This window comes from Astyanax mexicanus, chromosome 16 (assembly GCF_023375975.1).
Source record: "Astyanax mexicanus isolate ESR-SI-001 chromosome 16, AstMex3_surface, whole genome shotgun sequence".
NCBI lineage: Eukaryota > Metazoa > Chordata > Actinopteri > Characiformes > Acestrorhamphidae > Astyanax > Astyanax mexicanus.
This window is the reverse complement of record NC_064423.1, coordinates 41,542,181-41,567,498: the sequence shown is the minus strand read 5'-3', so window position 1 is coordinate 41,567,498 and position 25,318 is coordinate 41,542,181. Positions and strand designations below refer to the sequence as shown.

General features: G+C 39.6%; 2 long non-coding RNA genes across 2 annotated transcripts in view; both read left to right on the top strand.

The window, feature by feature from the left end:
* Positions 1-24,629, top strand: part of LOC125782184 (uncharacterized) — a 61,337-nt gene extending 36,708 nt beyond the window's left edge. The window contains exons 2-3 of the long non-coding RNA XR_007424770.1: positions 20,530-20,665; positions 23,058-24,629. This is a non-coding gene — a long non-coding RNA (uncharacterized LOC125782184). The remainder of the gene's footprint in view (positions 1-20,529; positions 20,666-23,057) is intronic.
* On the top strand, positions 15,649-17,071 carry LOC125782183 (uncharacterized). Its single transcript, XR_007424769.1, has 3 exons — positions 15,649-16,383; positions 16,544-16,623; positions 16,668-17,071. It is a non-coding gene; the product is annotated as an uncharacterized LOC125782183 (long non-coding RNA).
* Positions 24,630-25,318: the final 689 nt, after the last annotated feature.

Sequence of the window (25,318 nt, the reverse complement as noted above, 5' to 3'; positions counted from 1 at the left end):
AGATTACGAAGAACAGTAAGTTGGCTTTTCCAAGCCAACTTAATAAGAAGATTACGAAGAACAGTAAGTTGGCTTTTCCAAGCCAACTTAATAACTAGAAAAGGCAAAGTTCGTGAACGAACTTTAAGTTGGCTTGGAAAAGAGCGCTAATAACGTTGAAAAGTTAAAATGGTTGACAGAAACTTAAAAAGCTGTTTCTGTCTGAAGAGTGTGAAGAGTCGTTGCTATGCTGTTAACTTTTGGCTAAAAGCTAAATACCAAAAACGCTGTAATCTAAAAACGTTTGGTTAAACGCTTAAATCTAAAAACATTTGGTTAAACGCTGAAATCTAAAAACCTTTGGTTAATTGCTTACATCTAGAAATGTTTTGTAAGATGCTGAAATCCAAAAACTTTTGGTTAAACACTGAAATCTTAAAACGTTTGTTTAACAGCTGAAATCTAAAAACTTTTGGTTAAACGCTGAAATCTTAAAACGTTTGTTTTTATGTTGAAATCTCGAAACTTTTGGTTAAATGCTGAAATCTAAAAACTTTTGGTTAAATGTTGAAATCTAAAAAATTTTGGTTAAGTGCTGAAATCTAAAACTTTTGGTTACATGCTGAAATCTAAAAACTTTCCAGGTGGTTGCTAAGGTGTTGCTATAGTATCTGGGGTGGTTGCTGAGGTGTTGCTAGGTGGTTGCTAAGGTGTTGCTATGGTATCCAGGGTGGTTGCTAAGGAGTTGCTAGGTGGTTGCTAAGGTGTTGCTATGGTATCCAGGGTGGTTGCTAAGGTGTTGCTATGGTATCCAGGGTGGTTGCTAAGGTGTTGCTAAGTGGTTGCTAGGCAGTTGCTAACGTTTTCCAAGTGGTTGCTAGGCAGTTGCTAAGTGGTTGCTAGGCAGTTGCTAACATTTTCCAGGTGGTTGCTAAGTGGTTGCTAGGTAGTTGCTAACATATTCCAGGTGGTTGCTAGGCAGCTGCTAAGTGGTTGCTAGGCAGTTGCTAACGTTTTCCAGGTGGTTGCTAAGTGGTTGCTAGGCAGTTGCTAACGTTTTCCAGGTGGTTGCTAGGCAGTTGCTAAGTGGTTGCTAGGCAGTTGCTAACGTTTTCCAAGTGGTTGCTAGGCAGTTGCTAAGTGGTTGCTAGGCAGTTGCTAACGTTTTCCAGGTGGTTGCTAAGTGGTTGCTAACTGGTTGCTAGGCAGTTGCTATCATTTCTAAAGTGGTTGCTAAGTGGTTGCTAGGCAGTTGCTAACGTTTTCCTAGTGGTTGCTAAGTGGTTGCTAGGTAGTTGCTAACATATTCCAGGTGGTTGCTAGGCAGCTGCTAAGTGGTTGCTAGGCAGTTGCTAACGTTTTCCAGGTGGTTGCTAAGTGGTTGCTAGGCAGTTGCTAACGTTTTCCAGGTGGTTGCTAGGCAGTTGCTAAGTGGTTGCTAGGCAGTTGCTAACGTTTTCCAAGTGGTTGCTAGGCAGTTGCTAAGTGGTTGCTAGGCAGTTGCTAACGTTTTCCAGGTGGTTGCTAAGTGGTTGCTAGGCAGTTGCTAACGTTTTCCAGGTGGTTGCTAGGCAGTTGCTAAGTGGTTGCTAGGCAGTTGCTAACGTTTTCCAGGTGGTTGCTCAGTGGTTGCTAGGCAGTTGCTAACGTTTTCCAGGTGGTTGCTAAGTGGTTGCTAGGCAGTTGCTAACCTATTCCAGGTGGTTGCTAGGCAGTTGCTAAGTGGTTGCTAGGCAGTTGCTAACGTTTTCCAAGTGGTTGCTAGGCAGTTGCTAAGTGGTTGCTAGGCAGTTGCTAACGTTTTCCAGGTGGTTGCTAAGTGGTTGCTAGGCAGTTGCTAACGTTTTCCAGGTGGTTGCTAGGCAGTTGCTAAGTGGTTGCTAGGCAGTTGCTAACGTTTTCCAAGTGGTTGCTAGGCAGTTGCTAAGTGGTTGCTAGGCAGTTGCTAACGTTTTCCAGGTGGTTGCTAAGTGGTTGCTAGGCAGTTGCTAACATTTTCCAGGTGGTTGCTAGGTAGTTGCTAAGTTGTTGCTAGGCAGTTGCTAACGTTTTCCAGGTGGTTGCTAAGTGGTTGCTAGGCAGTTGCTAACGTATTCCAGGTGGTTGCTAGGCAGTTGCTAAGTGGTTGCTAGGCAGTTGCTAACGTTTTCCAGGTGGTTGCTCAGTGGTTGCTAGGCAGTTGCTAACGTTTTCCAGGTGGTTGCCAAGTGGTTGCTAGGCAGTTGCTAACGTATTCCTGGTGGTTGCTAGGCAGTTGCTAAGTGGTTGCTAGGCAGTTGCTAACGTTTTCCAAGTGGTTGCTAGGCAGTTGCTAAGTGGTTGCTAGGCTGTTGCTAACGTTTTCCAGGTGGTTGCTAAGGTGTTGCTAAGTGGTTGCTAGGCAGTTGCTAACGTTTTCCAGGTGGTTGCTAAGGTGGTTGCTAAGCAGTTATTAGGTGGTTGCTAAGCCCTGGCTGGGGTGCCGGGGTGTCCAAACTTTTGACTGATAGCTGCTCCATACAGCAGCTCCTCCATACACTCACAGTACTGGAGGAGCAGGGGAGAGAAGGGGTTCCGTGCGCAGAGCTGCTCGTGTGTGAGATGGAACTCTGGGCCCCCCATTCATTTCTATGGGAAAACTTCGTACGACATTTGTACGAAAACCGTACGACGTACCGTCGAAACGTTAAAATTTTCGGAAAGAAAGCGGTAAGTTCTATAGACCGTCCGATTTTTGTCTTTGTATGTCAAAAATTGTTACCTACACAAACGTTCAAAGTTGTCCCCCATTCATTTCCTATGGGAAAAAAAAGCGTACGTTTACGAAGTTTTTACGAAAACCGTACGATGTATCGCTTAAAAAAGCACAAGCAACCTAATCGGGTATAGGTCCTACGATACTGCAAAATTTCGTGATTCTACGTCAAAAGCCCTAGGAGGAGATGCGTATAGAAATTTGAGCGCGGAATAATAATAATAATAATAACTAGAAAAGGCAAAGTTCGTGAACGAACTTTAAGTTGGCTTGGAAAAGAGCGCTAATAACGTTAAAAAGTTAAAATGGTTGACAGAAACTTAAAAAGCTGTTTCTGTCTGAAGAGTGTGAAGAGTCGTTGCTATGCTGTTAACTTTTGGCTAAAAGCTAAATACCAAAAACGCTGTAATCTAAAAACGTTTGGTTAAACGCTTAAATCTAAAAACATTTGGTTAAACGCTGAAATCTAAAAACCTTTGGTTAATTGCTTACATCTAGAAATGTTTTGTAAGATGCTGAAATCCAAAAACTTTTGGTTAAACACTGAAATCTTAAAACGTTTGTTTAACAGCTGAAATCTAAAAACTTTTGGTTAAACGCTGAAATCTTAAAACGTTTGTTTTCATGTTGAAATCTCGAAACTTTTGGTTAAATGCTGAAATCTAAAAACTTTTGGTTAAATGTTGAAATCTAAAAAATTTTGGTTAAGTGCTGAAATCTAAAACTTTTGGTTACATGCTGAAATCTAAAAACTTTCCAGGTGGTTGCTAAGGTGTTGCTATAGTATCTGGGGTGGTTGCTGAGGTGTTGCTAGGTGGTTGCTAAGGTGTTGCTATGGTATCCAGGGTGGTTGCTAAGGAGTTGCTAGGTGGTTGCTAAGGTGTTGCTATGGTATCCAGGGTGGTTGCTAAGGTGTTGCTATGGTATCCAGGGTGGTTGCTAAGGTGTTGCTAGGCAGTTGCTAAGTGGTTGCTAGGCAGTTGCTAACGTTTTCCAAGTGGTTGCTAGGCAGTTGCTAAGTGGTTGCTAGGCAGTTGCTAACATTTTCCAGGTGGTTGCTAAGTGGTTGCTAGGTAGTTGCTAACATATTCCAGGTGGTTGCTAGGCAGCTGCTAAGTGGTTGCTAGGCAGTTGCTAACGTTTTCCAGGTGGTTGCTAAGTGGTTGCTAGGCAGTTGCTAACGTTTTCCAGGTGGTTGCTAGGCAGTTGCTAAGTGGTTGCTAGGCAGTTGCTAAGTGGTTGCTAGGCAGTTGCTAACGTTTTCCAAGTGGTTGCTAGGCAGTTGCTAAGTGGTTGCTAGGCAGTTGCTAACGTTTTCCAGGTGGTTGCTAAGTGGTTGCTAACTGGTTGCTAGGCAGTTGCTATCATTTCTAAAGTGGTTGCTAAGTGGTTGCTAGGCAGTTGCTAACGTTTTCCTAGTGGTTGCTAAGTGGTTGCTAGGTAGTTGCTAACATATTCCAGGTGGTTGCTAGGCAGCTGCTAAGTGGTTGCTAGGCAGTTGCTAACGTTTTCCAGGTGGTTGCTAAGTGGTTGCTTGGCAGTTGCTAACGTTTTCCAGGTGGTTGCTAGGCAGTTGCTAAGTGGTTGCTAGGCAGTTGCTAACGTTTTCCAAGTGGTTGCTAGGCAGTTGCTAAGTGGTTGCTAGGCAGTTGCTAACGTTTTCCAGGTGGTTGCTAAGTGGTTGCTAGGCAGTTGCTAACGTTTTCCAGGTGGTTGTTAGGCAGTTGCTAAGTGGTTGCTAGGCAGTTGCTAACGTTTTCCAGGTGGTTGCTCAGTGGTTGCTAGGCAGTTGCTAACGTTTTCCAGGTGGTTGCTAAGTGGTTGCTAGGCAGTTGCTAACCTATTCCAGGTGGTTGCTAGGCAGTTGCTAAGTGGTTGCTAGGCAGTTGCTAACGTTTTCCAAGTGGTTGCTAGGCAGTTGCTAAGTGGTTGCTAGGCAGTTGCTAACGTTTTCCAGGTGGTTGCTAAGTGGTTGCTAGGCAGTTGCTAACGTTTTCCAGGTGGTTGCTAGGCAGTTGCTAAGTGGTTGCTAGGCAGTTGCTAACGTTTTCCAAGTGGTTGCAAGGCAGTTGCTAAGTGGTTGCTAGGCAGTTGCTAACGTTTTCCAGGTGGTTGCTAAGTGGTTGCTAGGCAGTTGCTAACATTTTCCAGGTGGTTGCTAGGCAGTTGCTAAGTTGTTGCTAGGCAGTTGCTAACGTTTTCCAGGTGGTTGCTAAGTGGTTGCTAGGCAGTTGCTAACGTATTCCAGGTGGTTGCTAGGCAGTTGCTAAGTGGTTGCTAGGCAGTTGCTAACGTTTTCCAGGTGGTTGCTCAGTGGTTGCTAGGCAGTTGCTAACGTTTTCCAGGTGGTTGCTAAGTGGTTGCTAGGCAGTTGCTAACGTATTCCAGGTGGTTGCTAGGCAGTTGCTAACGTTTTCCAAGTGGTTGCTAGGCAGTTGCTAAGTGGTTGCTAGGCAGTTGCTAACGTTTTCCAGGTGGTTGCTAAGGTGTTGCTAAGTGGTTGCTAGGCAGTTGCTAACGTTTTCCAGGTGGTTGCTAAGGTGGTTGCTAAGCAGTTATTAGGTGGTTGCTAAGCCCTGGCTGGGGTGCCGGGGTGTCCAAACTTTTGACTGATAGCTGCTCCATACAGCAGCTCCTCCATACACTCACAGTACTGGAGGAGCAGGGGAGAGAAGGGGTTCCGTGCGCAGAGCTGCTCGTGTGTGAGATGGAACTCTGGGCCCCCCATTCATTTCTATGGGAAAACTTCGTACGACATTTGTACGAAAACCGTACGACGTATCGTCGAAACGTTAAAATTTTCGGAAAGAACGCGGTAAGTTCTATAGACCGTCCGATTTTTGTCTTTGTATGTCAAAAATTGTTACCTACACAAACGTTCAAAGTTGTCCCCCATTCATTTCCTATGGGAAAAAAAAGCGTACGTTTACGAAGTTTTTACGAAAACCGTACGATGTATCGCTTAAAAAAGCACAAGCAACCTAATCGGGTATAGGTCCTACGATACTGCAAAATTTCGTGATTCTACGTCAAAAGCCCTAGGAGGAGATGCGTATAGAAATTTGAGCGCGGAATAATAATAATAATAATAATAATAATAAGAAGATTACGAAGAACAGTAAGTTGGCTTTTCCAAGCCAACTTAATAATAATAAGAAGATTACGAAGAACAGTAAGTTGGCTTTTCCAAGCCAACTTAATAAGAAGATTACGAAGAACAGTAAGTTGGCTTTTCCAAGCCAACTTAATAATAAGAAGATTACGAAGAACAGTAAGTTGGCTTTTCCAAGCCAACTTAATAACACTGCTTTATTACCAGGCTACTAGCGGTGGTGTGTAGGTGACGCTGCTGGGCTGATGTGATGATAGCAGTGGAGCGCTAAAGTTCAGGAGCAGCTGCTGATTAACTAGTTAATTTAAGGTGGTTGTATTTCTTCAGAAAGGGGGCAGGAGGTGGAGAAATTAATTCATATGGTCCATTCCTTAATTCCTCTGTGATGAGGAGCTGAAATTAGCTCTGATTAGCTTATTGTATTTTTCCGTTCCGCCTTAAATGCTGCAGCCCGCTGCCACCTGTAGCGTTATTTAAGGTGGAACTGGAAAGTTAGCTAGTTAGCTAGCTAACAGTTACTGAAACTAACTACTAGCGATCTTTTTTATGCTTGTTATGAAGCATTCTGCCATAAAACATTGAAACTACACGTTAATCTAAGGTAATATAGTGCTTGTTCTGCCATCTTACCGGTGATTCTCAAACACCTACGCTCTGTGTGTGTCTGGAAGATCTCCGTTTGAAAGGACAAGCGCTATCCCCAGGGTTGCCAGGTCCAACAAAAATACCCAGCCCAAAATCAGTCTAAAACCCGCCCCTCAGAATCGATTTTGGGACATTTTAAATCGATTCTGAATCGTAGTAAATGAGAATCAAGATTCTTATGTGAATCGATTTTTTGGCACACCTCTAAAATACATTTACGTTTGTGGTTTCCCTAGTAAAATAAGGTAGATTAAAGTATACTAAGCATTATTATACTATGGTACACTAAAGTGTTTTCTTGTAGCCACATTATTATTAATCAGTATATTTACTTGTTTTGTACTTATTAAACTTTACTTGTATAAAAATTGTACAAAAGTCTTACTTAAATTGTGCTAAGTGTACCTAACTGTACTAAAAATGGAACTATTTTAAATATACTTAAGTAACATTAATGTATGTAACCCCATATTTTAAATAAGCTTACAGTAAAAATATAATTTATTTAATAATGAATATTACAACTGTGTCGCTATTATTATACACCAGGTATATTAGATTAGAAATGTACTAAGAATAGATGTTAAATACATGTGATATATTTATATCAGAGTACAAATATGCTTCTTGTATGTTCCTGTCTTTTTTAAGTAGCGCACTTCTAGTATATACTTTGTTGGGTATAAAAATATATTTTAATATATATATTTTAATATACTAAAATTTTTAGTGTGATACAATTTTTTTTTATTTAACATTTAAATCTGTTATTTACACTGTATCCTATTATTTACTTATATTTATATTTTTAGCATTGAAATACATTTAAACTGTTTTATATGAATGTAACACCTATATATATATACATATATATATATATATTTACTTTTTAGAAAGTAAATTAAAATAGTACATTCATATATAAATACGAATGTACTATTTTAATTTACTTTCTAAAAAGTTGAACAAAAATGTACAAAAGTATATTTAGAAATAAGTATTTTAGAAGTATATAGAATTACAGTACATTAAACTAAAAGTGTACTTCATAGTAGTCTATTTATTTAAAATACACTATATTGTACTTTTTTTTAAATGTATGATTAAAGTTTACTTTCAAAAAATTTATGAAAGCATAATATTAATGTACTTTTAATATATTATGTACTTTAATATAAGTACATAAATCTGTTAGTATATTTACAGCATACTTAGACATTTCTCAATAAGTTTTAAGTACAATTAAGTATTTATATATTTCACCAGGGTGTAAGATAACAAAATGTGAAAAAGTTCAATACTTTTGCAAGCCAGTGTATATGTGTGTATGGGTATATGTATGAGTATATGTGAGTTATGTCTGAGTTATATGTGAGTTATTTTTGGAGTGATGTGAGTGCAGGGTGCGCTGTAAGCTGGAGTTTAGTTGTTTGAAGGCCGAGCTTTTGTTGTTTTCTCTGAAGAAGGTGCGCACTCTTTCTAACGGCTGATTATTTATAGTCTCACAGCGGTTCATCACACCTTTTAAATTAGACACAGTTTTAACACAGTTAATCTCCAGATCTTCCACTAAAGAGGAGCTCTGAGATGTTTCGGAAGTGATCTGTTCAGAGAGCAGCTTCACAAATATATACGTCTATATCTGCTTCTATAGCTGCTTACCTCACTCTCGCGCTTTTAGCTGGGAAAGCGTGGTGGGGGTTAGAGATGGTAGGTCATTTCCAGTCAGTGATTTCTGTAAAAAAATCACATTTAGTGTAGTATAGTAAAGGTAGAGTGAGGTATAATGATGATGGAGTGAGGTATTGTAAATAAGAGTGAGGTAGAGTGTAGTATAGTAAAGGTAGAGTGAGGTATAATGATGATGGAGTGAGGTATTGTAAATAAGAGTGAGGTAGAGTGTAGTATAGTAAAGGTAGAGTGAGGTATAATGATGATGGAGTGAGGTATTGTAAATAAGAGTGAGGTAGAGTGTAGTATAGTAAAGGTAGAGTGAGGTATAATGATGATTGAGTGAGGTATTGTAAATAAGAGTGAGGTAGAGTGTAGTATAGTAAAGGTAGAGTGAGGTATAATGATGATGGAGTGAGGTATTGTAAATAAGAGTGAGGTAGAGTGTAGTATAGTAAAGGTAGAGTGAGGTATAATGATGATGGAGTGAGGTATTGTAAATAAGAGTGAGGTAGAGTGTAGTATAGTAAAGGTAGAGTGAGGTATAATGATGATGGAGTGAGGTATTGTAAATAAGAGTGAGGTAGAGTGTAGTATAGTAAAGGTAGAGTGAGGTATAATGATGATGGAGTGAGGTATTGTAAATAAGAGTGAGGTAGAGTGTAGTATAGTAAAGGTAGAGTGAGGTATAATGATGATGGAGTGAGGTATTGTAAATAAGAGTGAGGTAGAGTGTAGTATAGTAAAGGTAGAGTGAGGTATAATGATGATGGAGTGAGGTATTGTAAATAAGAGTGAGGTAGAGTGTAGTATAGTAAAGGTAGAGTGAGGTATAATGATGATGGAGTGAGGTATTGTAAATAAGAGTGAGGTAGAGTGTAGTATAGTAAAGGTAGAGTGAGGTATAATGATGATGGAGTGAGGTATTGTAAATAAGAGTGAGGTAGAGTGTAGTATAGTAAAGGTAGAGTGAGGTATAATGATGATGGAGTGAGGTATTGTAAATAAGAGTGAGGTAGAGTGTAGTATAGTAAAGGTAGAGTGAGGTATAATGATGATGGAGTGAGGTATTGTAAATAAGAGTGAGGTAGAGTGTAGTATAGTAAAGGTAGAGTGAGGTATAATGATGATGGAGTGAGGTATTGTAAATAAGAGTGAGGTAGAGTGTAGTATAGTAAAGGTAGAGTGAGGTATAATGATGATGGAGTGAGGTATTGTAAATAAGAGTGAGGTAGAGTGTAGTATAGTAAAGGTAGAGTGAGGTATAATGATGATGGAGTGAGGTATTGTAAATAAGAGTGAGGTAGAGTGTAGTATAGTAAAGGTAGAGTGAGGTATAATGATGATGGAGTGAGGTATTGTAAATAAGAGTGAGGTAGAGTGTAGTATAGTAAAGGTAGAGTGAGGTATAATGATGATGGAGTGAGGTATTGTAAATAAGAGTGAGGTAGAGTGTAGTTTAGTAAAGGTAGAGTGAGGTATAATGATGATGGAGTGAGGTATTGTAAATAAGAGTGAGGTAGAGTGTAGTATAGTAAAGGTAGAGTGAGGTATAATGATGATGGAGTGAGGTATTGTAAATAAGAGTGAGGTAGAGTGTAGTATAGTAAAGGTAGAGTGAGGTATAATGATGATGGAGTGAGGTATTGTAAATAAGAGTGAGGTAGAGTGTAGTATAGTAAAGGTAGAGTGAGGTATAATGATGATGGAGTGAGGTATTGTAAATAAGAGTGAGGTAGAGTGTAGTATAGTAAAGGTAGAGTGAGGTATAATGATGATGGAGTGAGGTATTGTAAATAAGAGTGAGGTAGAGTGTAGTATAGTAAAGGTAGAGTGAGGTATAATGATGATGGAGTGAGGTATTGTAAATAAGAGTGAGGTAGAGTGTAGTATAGTAAAGGTAGAGTGAGGTATAATGATGATGGAGTGAGGTATTGTAAATAAGAGTGAGGTAGAGTGTAGTATAGTAAAGGTAGAGTGAGGTATAATGATGATGGAGTGAGGTATTGTAAATAAGAGTGAGGTAGAGTGTAGTATAGTAAAGGTAGAGTGAGGTATAATGATGATGGAGTGAGGTATTGTAAATAAGAGTGAGGTAGAGTGTAGTATAGTAAAGGTAGAGTGAGGTATAATGATGATGGAGTGAGGTATTGTAAATAAGAGTGAGGTAGAGTGTAGTATAGTAAAGGTAGAGTGAGGTATAATGATGATGGAGTGAGGTATTGTAAATAAGAGTGAGGTAGAGTGTAGTATAGTAAAGGTAGAGTGAGGTATAATGATGATGGAGTGAGGTATTGTAAATAAGAGTGAGGTAGAGTGTAGTATAGTAAAGGTAGAGTGAGGTATAATGATGATGGAGTGAGGTATTGTAAATAAGAGTGAGGTAGAGTGTAGTATAGTAAAGGTAGAGTGAGGTATAATGATGATGGAGTTAGGTATTGTAAATAAGAGTGAGGTAGAGTGTAGTATAGTAAAGGTAGAGTGAGGTATAATGATGATGGAGTGAGGTATTGTAAATAAGAGTGAGGTAGAGTGTAGTATAGTAAAGGTAGAGTGAGGTATAATGATGATGGAGTGAGGTATTGTAAATAAGAGTGAGGTAGAGTGTAGTATAGTAAAGGTAGAGTGAGGTATAATGATGATGGAGTGAGGTATTGTAAATAAGAGTGAGGTAGAGTGTAGTATAGTAAAGGTAGAGTGAGGTATAATGATGATGGAGTGAGGTATTGTAAATAAGAGTGAGGTAGAGTGTAGTATAGTAAAGGTAGAGTGAGGTATAATGATGATGGAGTGAGGTATTGTAAATAAGAGTGAGGTAGAGTGTAGTATAGTAAAGGTAGAGTGAGGTATAATGATGATGGAGTGAGGTATTGTAAATAAGAGTGAGGTAGAGTGTAGTATAGTAAAGGTAGAGTGAGGTATAATGATGATGGAGTGAGGTATTGTAAATAAGAGTGAGGTAGAGTGTAGTATAGTAAAGGTAGAGTGAGGTATAATGATGATGGAGTGAGGTATTGTAAATAAGAGTGAGGTAGAGTGTAGTATAGTAAAGGTAGAGTGAGGTATAATGACGATGGAGTGAGGTATTGTAAATAAGAGTGAGGTAGAGTGTAGTATAGTAAAGGTAGAGTGAGGTATAATGACGATGGAGTGAGGTATTGTAAATAAGAGTGAGGTAGAGTGTAGTATAGTAAAGGTAGAGTGAGGTATAATGATGATGGAGTGAGGTATTGTAAATAAGAGTGAGGTAGAGTGTAGTATAGTAAAGGTAGAGTGAGGTATAATGATGATGGAGTGAGGTATTGTAAATAAGAGTGAGGTAGAGTGTAGTATAGTAAAGGTAGAGTGAGGTATAATGATGATGGAGTGAGGTATTGTAAATAAGAGTGAGGTAGAGTGTAGTATAGTAAAGGTAGAGTGAGGTATAATGATGATGGAGTGAGGTATTGTAAATAAGAGTGAGGTAGAGTGTAGTATAGTAAAGGTAGAGTGAGGTATAATGATGATGGAGTGAGGTATTGTAAATAAGAGTGAGGTAGAGTGTAGTATAGTAAAGGTAGAGTGAGGTATAATGATGATGGAGTGAGGTATTGTAAATAAGAGTGAGGTAGAGTGTAGTGTAGTAAAGGTAGAGTGTGTAAAGCAGTGTGTAAGACTGGTGGAGGAGAACATGATGCCAAGATGCATGAAAAAAACTGTGATTAAAAACCACCAGAATTATTCCTTACTCTTAAAACTTTATGAATATGAACTTGTTTATTTTACTCAAACATAAATCTATAATAGCAAAATCAGAGAAGCTGATTCAGAAACTGAAGTGATCTTTTAAACTTTTTACAATGCAAACTATGCAACTGTGTGTTGTTTGGTTTGTGTTTTTTTTGCTGTGGTTTTTTGCATGTATCTGTTAAAGCTCCTCAGGTAATTAGCGGTTGGTTCTGCAGTGCTGAGTCAGGTGGCGGGTGGCGGGCGGCAGGTGGCGGGTGGCAGGCGGCTGATCTCTGAACAGCGTGTGGAGTCTCTGGGCCCGAGACGGGGAAGCGCTGCCTGAAGGAATGGTTATGATGATGATGACGGTGATGGTGATTATGATGATGATGATGATGATGAAGATGTTATGAAAGGAGCTGGTTGAAATATGAGATTAGCATCGTTCTGCGGATGGATGGGAATCTGGCGTTCCCCGGCCGTGATCTCATAACCGCGATGTTAATGGATGTTAGCGAGGTGCTCTTCCAGGGGAGAGGCTCTCCTCTTGAGTTTCTATTAATGTGGCCTCTCTGGAGATCACCCTGCTCACTCAGGCAGCAGCGTAGCCCACACTGAATTCACTTAGCGGGAAGGGAAGAGGAGCCTGAGCTGAGCTGCCAGCGAGAGAGCTGGCGCGAGAGCACGCGAGAGAGAGAGAGAGAGAGATAACTCTTTGGCTTTAAAAGCTAAGTGGAGGGGCATGAAAGGCAAGACAGCAGTTTTGAGATGCAGGCGCGTCTGCCCGCCCGCCGCCTGCCTCGCCAGCGCGAGAGCCGGAGTGCCTGGCAAGGCTAATTGTGTTTTAAAGTGGGTCTGCGAGCAACACAATGGGGAGCGGGCTGGTTCCGTCTCCCCTGTGCCGCTCTCTCGCGCGCTCGCTCTCGCGCTCGGAGGAGGAAGAGCGAGTTGTCAGATTTGTAGGTCAGGCTGCAGGGGTTGTTGTCAGGCAGACTCGCAGCGGTGGAGGTGGTTTCATACTGGGGGATTTTTATTTTTTTCTGTGCTGCTCAGTGGTGCTGATGTGTGATATTTCAGTTCGGCTTGTTTACTTACCTCCACTACCCCCCCTTACTCCCCCAGCACAGCAAAACACAGCATTACACAGCTAAGCACAGTACAACATAGTACAGCAGAGCAGGGCACAGTACAATAGGGTACAGTACAACCAAGTACAGCATAGTAGAGGACAGTACAGTACAGCATAGCAGAGCACAGTACAACACAGCATAGTAAAGCACAGTACAACAAAATACAGCATAGTCGAGCACAGCACAATACAGCATAGCAGAGCAGGGCACAGTACAATACGGTACAGTACAACAAAGTACAGCATAGTAGAGGACAGTACAACACAGCATAGTAGAGCACAGTACAATACAGCATAGTAGAGCACAGTACAACACAGCATAGTAGAGCACAGTACAATACAGCATAGTGGAGCAGAGTACAATATAGCATAGTAGAGCACAGTACAACACAGCATAGTAGAGCACAGCAGGGTACAGTACAATACAGTACAGTACCACAAAGTGCAGCATAGTAGAAGACAGTAAAATACAGCATAGTAGAGCACAGTACAATACAGCATAGTAGAGCACAGTACAACACAGCACAGCACAATACAGCATAACAAAGTACAGCACAATACAGTAAAGTACAACACAATACAGCATAGCAGAGCACAGTTCAGCAGGGCAGAGTACAACACAGTATAGCAGAGCACAGTACAACACAGCATAACATATCATAGCACAACACAACACAGCATAGCAGAGCACAGTACAATACAGTACAGTACAACAAAGCACAGCATAGTAAAGGACAGTACAACACAGCATAGCAGAGCACAGCAGGGCACAGTACAATACAGTACAGTACCACAAAGTACAGCATAGTAAAGGGCAGTACAGCACAGCATAACACAGTACAGCACAGTACAGTTTAACACAACATAGCAGAGCACAGTACAGCACAACATATTAGAGCCCTGTACACTTACAGTTGTAAGTGGGAAGTGGTAGAGGGGGCGTGTACAGTACAGTACATTACAGGAACATCACACATGATGTTTCCAGAAGCAATAACATACTGCTGCACCTACTACTACTGTTACTACGAATACTACTGCTAGTATTAATATTATTAATAATACTACTTCAACTGCACCTACTACTACTGTTACTACTACTACTGCTAGTATTAATATTATTAATAATACTACTACAACTGCATATACTACTACTGTTACTACTAATACTACTGCTAGTATTAATATTATTAATAATACTACAACTGCACCTACTACTACTGTTACTACTAATTCTACTGCTAGTATTAATATTATTAATAATACTACTTCAACTGCACCTACTACTACTGTTACTACTACTACTGCTAGTAATAATATTATTAATAATACTACTACAACTGCACCTACTACTACTGTTAGTACTTCTACTGCTAGTATTAATATTATTAATAATACTACAACTGCACCTTCTACTACTGTTACTACTAATACTACTGCTAGTATTAATATTATTAATAATACTACTACAACTGCACATACTACTACTGTTACTACTAATACTACTAATACTATTATTGACTATTCTGCTACTAATACTCCTCCTCCTACTAATATTACTACTACTACTGTTACTAATACTCCTCTTACTACTAATATTACTGCTACTGCTACTAATACTCCTCCTCCTACTAATATTACTACTACTGCTACTAATACTCCTCCTCCTACTAATATTACTACTACTGTTACTAATACTCGTCCTACTACTAATATTACTACTGCTACTACTAATACTCCTCCTACTAGTAATACTCCTTCTACTGCTTACTACTCTACTGCTACTACTAATATTACTTCTACAGCTACTACTATTACTCCTCCTGCTACTATTATTACTACTAATGCTATTACTACTCCTACTACTACTAATACTCCTCCTACTACTTACTACTCAATTACTACTACTAATATTACTAATACTGCTACTACTAATACTCCTATTAATACTCCCCCTACTACTAATACTACTACTACTAATACTCCTCTTTCTCTTACTGATACTACCCCTGTTACTCCTCCTCCCCCTACTACATCTACTAATAATAATATTACTGCTAATACTACTACTACTAATACTCATTCTACTACTAATAATAATATTACTGCTAATACTACTACTACTAATACTCATTCTACTACTAATAATAATATTACTGCTAATACTACTACTACTAATACTCATTCTACTACTAATAATAATATTACTGCTAATACTACTACTAATAATAATCATTCTACTACTAATAATAATATTACTGCTAATACTACTACTACTACTAATACTCATTCTATTACTAATAATATTACTGCTAATACTACTACTACTAATACTCATTCTACTACTAATAATAATATTACTGCTAATACTACTACTACTAATACTCATTCTACTACTAATAATAATATTACTGCTAATACTCCTCTTTCCTGTACTGCTACTAACACTACTCCACCTCATACTCTACTACTACCACTTGTACTACTACAAATCTTATTATTCCTTACTGCTGCTCTTGCTGTGATAATATAATTATCAATAGTACTAATTATAATACTGAGGGAAAGGTTTGAGTAATTTTCAGTAATGTTGATGCAGCCTCTGGCAGTGAAGGTTATGCATGTCTGAACACAGTATATAAGATTAATAACTGTTAAATGTATGTGCAGGCTGGTAAACGCTGTAGGTATAGTAATAATTAATGTAATAATAATAATAGTAATAATTAATGTAAGTGTGAGTGTCACAGACTTATTGTAAGTGATGTAATTGTGTCACTTAAGGTGGAATTGAGTAATTAACCACGCTGTTACAGATTAATTATCACTCAGCTCAGGGGGGTAATGTAGTGAACTTAGTTTATTCTACTTTTTGATGGAGTAACTGTCTTTACAGTCTGGGAAAGTCTTTCTAGTATATTTTAGTGAGTGATGAACTCTGAAGCTACATGAAGTTTGGAGGTGTGTAGTGATGAACTCTGAAGCTACATGAAGTTTAGAGGTGTGTAGTGATGAACTCTGAAGCTACATGGAGTTTGGAGGTGTGTAGTGATGAACTCTGAAGCTACATGGAGTTTGGAGGTGTGTAGTGATGAACTCTGAAGCTACATGAAGTTTAGAGGTGTGTAGTGATGAACTCTGAAGCTACATGGAGTTTGGAGGTGTGTAGTGATGAACTCTGAAGCTACATGGAGTTTGGAGGTGTGTAGTGATGAACTCTGAAGCTACATGAAGTTTGGAGGTGTGTAGTGAGTGATGAACTCTGAAGCTACATGGAGTTTGGAGGTGTGTAGTGATGAACTCTGAAGCTACATGGAGTTTGGAGGTGTGTAGTGATGAACTCTGAAGCTACATGGAGTTTGGAGGTGTGTAGTGATGAACTCTGAAGCTACATGAAGTTTGGAGGTGTGTAGTGATGAACTCCGAAGCTACATGAAGTTTGGAGGTGTGTAGTGATGAACTCTGAAGCTACATGGAGTTTGGAGGTGTGTAGTGATGAACTCTGAAGCTACATGAAGTTTAGAGGTGTGTAGTGATGAACTCTGAAGCTACATGGAGTTTGGAGGTGTGTAGTGATGAACTCTGAAGCTACATGAAGTTTGGAGGTGTGTAGTGATGAACTCTGAAGCTACATGGAGTTTGGAGGTGTGTAGTGAGTGATGAACTCTGAAGCTACATGAAGTTTGGAGGTGTGTAGTGATGAACTCTGAAGCTACATGAAGTTTGGAGGTGTGTAGTGATGACCTCTGAAGCTACATGGAGTTTGGAGGTGTGTAGTGAGTGATGAACTCTGAAGCTACATGAAGTTTGGAGGTGTGTAGTGATGAACTCTGAAGCTACATGAAGTTTGGAGGTGTGTAGTGATGAACTCTGAAGCTACATGAAGTTTGGAGGTGTGTAGTGATGACCTCTGAAGCTACATGGAGTTTGGAGGTGTGTAGTGAGTGATGAACTCTGAAGCTACATGAAGTAAGCGCCGCCATCACTGTACTGATAATGACATAGACATATATACACATAGAATCCGCATAGCCTTCTCCTGGTGCCGCCTGCTAACGTTATGCTATGTGGGGTCTATATATGTATATGTCTATGTCATTATCAGTACAATGATGGCGGCGCTCGGAGCTGAAGCTATAGTGTTATAGGATGTAAACAGCAACAACAAAAGTCCATTTTACACCAGAGATCTCCTTTAAAGTAGGTCTGCAACTAATGATTATTTTGGTAGATGACTAATCTGATGATTATTTTTTCAATTAGTCGATTAGTCAACGATTATTTCTGCCATGTGCTTTGCACATTGTTAGTATTTAGCTTTTTGTTATTCATTTTTCATTACTTGAATATTATTTTAATTATAACATCTTGTATTTTGTTTTATTTTTTTAAATTTTCTTTTAACCTTGTTCTTAAACAATTTTCTTAAATTGCTTAAATTATTCTTTTACATTATTTTAATTTGACTTCTCTTTGTTTTAATGTTTTAATGTTTGAATCGTGTTTTATCCATGCTTTATTTTAATTTTATTTTAATTTTTATTGTTTTATTGTTTTTGTAATTTCTAATTTATAAAGCACTTTGAATGACCATTGTGTATGAAAGGTGCTATATAAATATATATATATATATATAAATAAACTTGCCTTGCCGTGTCCTTCATCTCTAAAAACTGAATAGAAACTAATAGAAACAGCTGAACATGAGATTTAAATGACATTTAAATGTCTAGATGTTGTTTTTAACGTGTAATGTACTGATGTATATATTTAGTGATTGAATATGTAATCTGTTGTGTTTGGGCACTTTTGGAGACACAGTCTTAGAGAGTAAGTTGAGTGTAAACTGTGTGAGTGAGATTTACCCATCTCCAGTGTTGGGCACGTTACTTTAAAAAAGTAATTAGACTACCCTCCTGCTAGTTATTAGTTACTTCTCCAAAAAAGTAACTGAGTTACTCCACTATAAAAGTAACTAGTTACCAGTAAAAGTAACTATTGCGGGGCGCCGAGTGGTCCAGCGGTCTAAAGCGCTGCCACTATGAGCAGGAGGTCGCCGGTTCGAACCCCAGCTCATGCAGCTTTGCCATCAAGCTGCCGGCGTCAGAGGGAGCAAAATTGGCCCTGCTCCCTCTGGGTGGGTAGATGGCGCTCTCTCCCCACATCACTCCTACGGGGATGTCTGCAGCACAGGGCGTCTGTGAGCTGATGTACCAGAGCCGAGCCGCTGCGCTTTCCTCCAAGCGCGCTGGCTGCTCGGTAATGATGCATCGGCAGCAGCTCGAAAAGAAGCGGTGGCTGACTTCACATGTATCGGAGGAAGCATGTGCTAGTCTTCACCCTCCTGGTGTGTTGAGGTATCACTAGTGATAGGGGGAGTCCTAATGAATGGGTTGGGTAATTGGCTGTGTAAATTGGGGAGAAAATGGGAAAAAAATAGAAATAAAATTATAAAAAAAAAAAAAAAGTAACTATTGCGTTACTTTTGTGTTACTCGCCCCCGTAACTCCCACCCCCACCTTCTCAGAGCGTGTTTCATAAGCCAGATGTATAGAGTGCACGACAGCATAGACAAGTACCTGCATCTACATTGTCGATTATATGGACTAATCGTTGCAGCCCTTCTTTAAAGGCTAATTAGTTGTGTCTAGTTTATAACATGACTAAATCTAGCTAACGACACTCGGCAGGCATTGGCGTGAAGCAGATTTTTGGATTATTTTTGGGATTATTTGGGGGAGCCCTCTTTTTTCAGCACAGTTTTTTTTCCGCTCCTCTCGAGCTGAAGTGTGGAAGTGTGATAAAATCTTAATTGATTTTCTGCTTTGGAGGGCATTCTCCGAGCCGATCCTGCGCTCCATCTGGTCCTGCAGCCCGGGATGACCCCGTTTCACTGCGTTACGCTGCTCCGCAGGGACCTGTCCCCCTACCTCTCGCCCATCCGTCCGGGGACGCGAAAGCAGCGAAAGAGGGCGAGGGCAGGAATCGTGGATTCGATGATGCTTTTACTATCCTTATGAGGACCTTCCTTTAACATTACCTTCCTTTTACCTTGTGAGGACGTCCAAAATGTCCTCAAGAATGACGTACGTTCGTATTTTAGATTTTGCTTTGCGAGGACATCTGGCCCTGACAAAGACACCAAAACGTGCACACACTTATTGAGACGCTCACACACACACACACACTGTAGCGCTGCTATCCCCTCATGCACGCCACGTACCGCGCTTCCTCCTCTTAAACCGTTGTAGGTCACTCGGCTCCGCTTCCATTTTGGGAAAAGCAGGGCTTGCGGGGATGTTTCGCCCTAGAAAAGAAATAATTATCACCTCTCCCCAATTCCCAATTATTATCAACAGAGCTTAGTTAAGAGGAGGATCAGGACGGCGGCAGTCGATGGTGGCGGTGGCGGGAGGAGTGTGGGCTGCAGGAGGCCGCGGTAGGGAGGAGGCGAGGAGTCCAGCGCGGCTCACTGAGCCCGAGGAGGACTCACGCAGAGAGAGAGAGAGACAGGCACAGAGAGAGACACTTGCAGAGAGAGTGAGAGCGTGGGAGTGAGCGAGAGATATAGAGAGATACAGAGACAGGGAGTGAGACAGATGCTCAGAGAGAGAAAGAAAGAGATAGATGAGACCGTGAGTGAGTGAGAGAGACAGTTAGTGAGGCAGAAAGTGAGAGAGACAGTGTTAGAGAGAGAAAGTGAGAGAGACAGAGACAGTGAGAGAATGAGAATGTGAGAGAGAAAGAGACAGTAAGAGAGAGAAAAAGTGAGTGAGTGAGAGAGAGACAGCTGGCAAGAGAGACAGTGAGTGAGAGAAACAGCGAGTGTGAGAGACAGTGAGTGAGAGAGACAGTGAGTGAGAGAAAGCCAGCGAGAGAGACAGCAAGAGAGACAGCCAGCGTGAGAGACGGCGAGTGAGAGAGACAGCGAGTGAGAAAGACAGTGAGGGACAGAGACAGTGAGTGAGAGAAACAGCATGCGAGAGACAGCGAGCGAGAGAGACAGCAAGCACAAGAGAGAGATACGTACAGTGAGTGAGAGCATGGGAGTGTGAGAGAGTGAGCGAGAGCGAGGCAGTGAGAGTGAGAGAGAGCTATAGAATAAGAGATTGACAGTGAGAGACAAAGAGACTTAACGAGAGAGAAACAGCAAGTGAGAGAGTCAGTGAAAGACTTTGCGAGAGAGAGAGAGATAGATACAAACAGTGAGTGAGAGAGACAGAGAAAGAGACAGTGAGTGAGGGACAGAGAGAGAGAGAGAGATAAAGAATAAGAGATAGACAGTGAGTGAGAGAGAGAGTGCGCGAGAGGCAGTAAGTGAGAGAGAGACAGATAGAGTGAGTGAGTGAGAGAGAGTTAGACACTGAGAGACAGAGCAAAAGAGACACTCAGAAAAATAGAGACTCAGTGAGAGAAAGAGAGAGAGAGTGCGCGAGAGGCAGTAAGTGAGAGAGAGTGATAGAGAGAGAGAGGCAGCAGGAGGAGGCGGCTGGGCTCTGCTGGGGGCTGGAGTGAGAAGTGTGTGCAGTGAGTGTGTACTTCCTGCCGCAGGTAGAAGCTGTCACAGAGTTGTGGAGCGCGGCAGCGGCGGTGGCAGCAGCAGTGGCGGGTGGCAGCGCCAGAGTGCTGGGCTGTCTCACACTCTCTCAGCCGAGGAGCTGCACATCACGCCGGAGCCATGGAGAAGGTGAGACACACTCTTCCTCTCTCTCTCTCTGTTCAACTGGCCGAACGCAAACGCTACCATCCGTCTGAGTGTGTGTGTGAGGGGTGTGTGTGTGTGTTTGTGTGAGTGTATGTGTGTGCCATATCGTATCGTACACAATATTTTGTTACTAGTGTTAGGAATCACAGGACATCTACCGATACGATATTATTATTGTGATATTGTGATTTTACGATATTCCATATATCACAAGATAATTCTCTATGATATTTCATGAAGAGGATAAAATAATCCTAAATAATCAAATACCAGCAATTATAGATTTATTAGTTCAGTTTGACACAATTTAACAATCAATATTCTTCGCCGCAGGTTTATTAACCCTATTCATCAAAAAAAAATAATATGCACATGAGATCATAAAAAAAATCATATGCACATGACATCATAAAAAAAATCATATGCACATGACATCATAAAAAAAATCATATGCACATGAGATCATAAAAAAAATCATATGCACATGAGATCATAAAAAAAATCATATGCACATGACATCATAAAAAAAATCATATGCACATGACATCATAAAAAAAATCATATGCACATGAGATCATAAAAAAAATCATATGCACATGACATCATAAAAAAAATCATATGCACATGAGATCATAAAAAAAATCATATGCACATGACATCATAAAAAAAATCATATGCACATGAGATCATAAAAAAATCATATGCACATGACATCATAAAAAAAATCATATGCACATGACATCATAAAAAAAATCATATGCACATGACATCATAAAAAAAATCATATGCACATGAGATCATATGCTTTTCTCAAGCAAATAATTTTGCCAGTGGTATAGCAACTTTTTTCTTAAAAAGAAATAAGCAATTGCAATTTTCTCGAATTGTAAAAAAAGTAAAAAAAAAAAATACTGATTTGATATCTTTAAACTTTTGGAATTCTTCTAGATAAGTCATTATTCATAAAATAAGCAAAATACTAATACTAATGCTGGAAAATGAAATCCACCTCCCGATAAAAGTTATCAGCAGAGGGAAGCATGAAGTGCTGTAAGATTGTCCAGGAGAACACTGCTTTAATCCTTAAAGTTGAGTAGTTGTTGTTTCTCATAACCTGGATTCGAACATTGCTCAAATATTCACTATTCACTGTATACCTGTAACTCTACCTCTTCACTACTTTACTTTAACTGATGCTCTCAAACACTTTATTAAGAGACAAGAAATTCAAGTAATTAACTCTTGATGAGATCAGCACAGCTGTTAACTGAAAGCCTGAATTCCAGGAGACTCTACCTCATAAAACTGACTGAGAAAATCCAGCAGAGATGTTCAAAACTGATCATCTAAACAAGAAAAATGTAAAATTTAAAACATATTCTGATTTGTTTAACACACTTTTGTTTACTGAATAATTCCATATGTTTGTCTTTATAATTTTGATGATTTTAGTATTATTAATCTACAGTGGAGAACATTTTAAAATAATGAATTAATTCCATAAGTTGTTATATGTTGTTTTAATTGCATCATACTGTGTTGTATATGGTGTTTACATACAGCTTTGGAAAAAAAATAAGATGAATTTCTTAGATTTGACCAAATTATAAACCTCTGGAATATAATCAAGAGGAAGATGGATGATCACAAACCATCAAACCACCAAACTGAACTGCTTGAATTTTTGCACCAGGAGTAAAGCAGCATAAAGTTATCCAAAAGCAGTGTGTAAGACTGGTGGAGGAGAACATGATGCCAAGATGCATGAAAAAAAAACTGGGTATTGCTTAAAAAAAGACTACCTTTATAAAGGGTTTATAAATGGTTTACAATTAGTTTATTAATGGTTACTAATTAGGTTGTAAATGCCTTAAAAATCATTAATAATCAGTTATAACACATACGTAGAAAGGGCAACAATGACCTGTTGTTTGCCAAATAGTGAACCCACAGCCATCTATACTGTTGCCCTTTTTACGTTTGTGTTATAACTGATTATTAATGATTTATAAGGCATTTACAACCTGATTAATAACCATTAATAAACTAATTGTAAACCATTTATAAACCCTTTATAAAGGTAGTCTTATTTTAAAGTGGCACCAAAAACTGTGATAAAAACCACCAGGGTTATTCCACCAAATATTGATTATTTCTGAACTCTTAAAACTTTATGAATATGAACTTGTTTGTTTTCTTTGCATTATTTGAGGTCTGAAAGCTCTGCATCTTTTTTGTTATTTCAGTCATTTCTCATTTTCTGTAAATAAATGCTCTAAATGACTTAAATATTTTTATTTGGAATTATTTGGAGAAATGTTGTCTGTAGTTTATAAAATACACTTATCCATTTTTTCTTATCTTCTGGTTTCAGTGTTGTTCTGAGTGTCCCGAGCCCAGAGTGGCCCAGAGTTTGTGCACCTTTTGCAACAAGTGGTTGTGTTTCCAGTGCACGGATTTGCACCAGCACGACAGAGCTCCGCCCCAGGCCCCGGAGCCCCGCCTCCTCCAGAGGGCCAGCCCCCCACCGGCGCCGCCTGAAACAGGCAAGATGCTCTTTTGGTTTTTCCCGTTATAATCCGTTTCTCCCGGCGTCTCTCGGCCTGACGCTCGGCGGCTGTAATCTGCGGGAGCCTCTATCTGTCCGCCGCCATATTTCCCTTTTCTCTCTGTTTTTAACGTCTTTATTCTCCTCCGCGCAGCTCAGCGTGAAGAATAATGCCTTCCAGAATAAGTGTGAATAATTATGCTCTGTGATGCATTGTCGTCTTTTATTTTTTATGTGACCCAGTTTTCTGAAAGCAGTAGTCGCTCAGCGGGAGCGGCGAGACGTCAGTCCGAGTCCAGAGTCCAGCCGGTCCGAGTTTCAGTCATTTTCATTTTTCAGTCTTTTAAACGGACTGATACCAGTTCAAACCCACGACAGGGGAACACGGCTTAGTGTCGTATTATAAATCTGCAGTGTAGATTAATACTAAACTCATCCAAACTATAAAGAAAAACATATAAGGGCTTATTTTAGTAATCTGTAGACGAGCCGTCAACCGTCTGTGCATCGTGCAGCTTGATTTAAGGTGTATCAGTGTGTCTTTGCTATCGTAACCACGAGAAAAGTACAAAAAAGAAATGTACAAATTCTTTTAACTAATCATATGTTTGGTTAATTTTGGAATCGTAACATGAAATAAACCATTTAAAGAGTCTCATTCCCTTTAAGAGTAGAAACTGGTGAGCTCTGACTTTGGTGGATTGCTATTGTAACGGTGCAGCTACCTGGACGTGTTCAACAAACTCTTCTCAGCAGAGGAAACTGAGCTGCTGGTTGACGCTGTGAAGGAGCTCCAGCAGCTCATTTACGGGAACAGCAATGTTATTTTATTTACTATTCTGTTTATTGTTGATGTAAAAGTTGGGTTTGTGCTGCTGTGTGTTCATGTGTGTGTAATAAGTGGGGGTGTACGCTCGGCTCGGCACAGTGCCTGTGTTACAGAGATAGCGATGAACGTCTGACTGTTGGCGTCTGTCTAGGTTGTATTCAGTCAGTGGAGCTCCTGTGTTTTCTGTTACCAAGATAAACAAGCAAAACTCCAGAAATGTACCTGAACACACCTCATTTCCAGAACACCACGCCCATCAGTGTAGATATACAGAGCTGAAAAAAATTAAGAGAACGCTTCAGTTTCTGAATCAGTTTGTCTGATTTTGCTATTTATAGGTTTATGTTTGAGTAAAATGAACATTGTTGTTTTATTCTATAAACTACAGACAACATTTCTCCCAAATTACAAATAAAAATATTCTCATTTAGAGCATTTATTTACAGAAAATGAGAAATGGCTGAAATAACAAAAAAAGATGCAGAACTTTCAGACCTCAAATAATGCAAAGAAAACAAGTTCATATTCATAAAGTTTTAAGAGTTCAGAAATAATCAATATTTGGTGGGGGAAAAAAAAAAATTACCAAATTTATAAAAACCTCTGGAATATAATCAAGAGGAAGATGGATGATCACAAACCATCAAACCACCAAACTGAACTGCTTGAATTTTTGCACCAGGAGTAAAGCAGCATAAAGTTATCTAAAAGCAGTGTGTAAGACTGGTGGAGGAGAACATGATGCCAAGATGCATGAAAAAAACTGTGATTAAAAGCCTAGGCGGTTATTCCTGTAAATAAATGCTCTAAATGAGAATATTTTTATTTGTAATTTGGGAGAAATGTTGTCTGTAGTTTATAGAATAAAACAACAATGTTCATTTTACTCAAACATAAACCTATAAATAGCAAAATCAGAGAAACTGATTCAGAAACTGAAGTGCTCTCTTCTCTTTCTTGATGTTTTCCAGAGCTGTATGTTTATATATTTATGTATTTCATGTACCTGTGAGCGAGTGAACAAGAAAGACAGAGAGAAAGAGAGAGAGATAGAGATAGATATAGAGAAAGAGATGGTGGGAAAGGAAGGGTTGATGTGGTTAATGTGTGAGATAAACAAAGAGAAACAGCAATTAAGATGCATATGTGTTTTGCGCCTGTGTGTATTTGTGTGTGTGTGAGAGTGTGTGTTAGAGAGATAGAGAGAGAGAGAGCGAGAGAGAGAGAGAGAGAGAGAGAGAGAGAGAGAGAGAGAGCG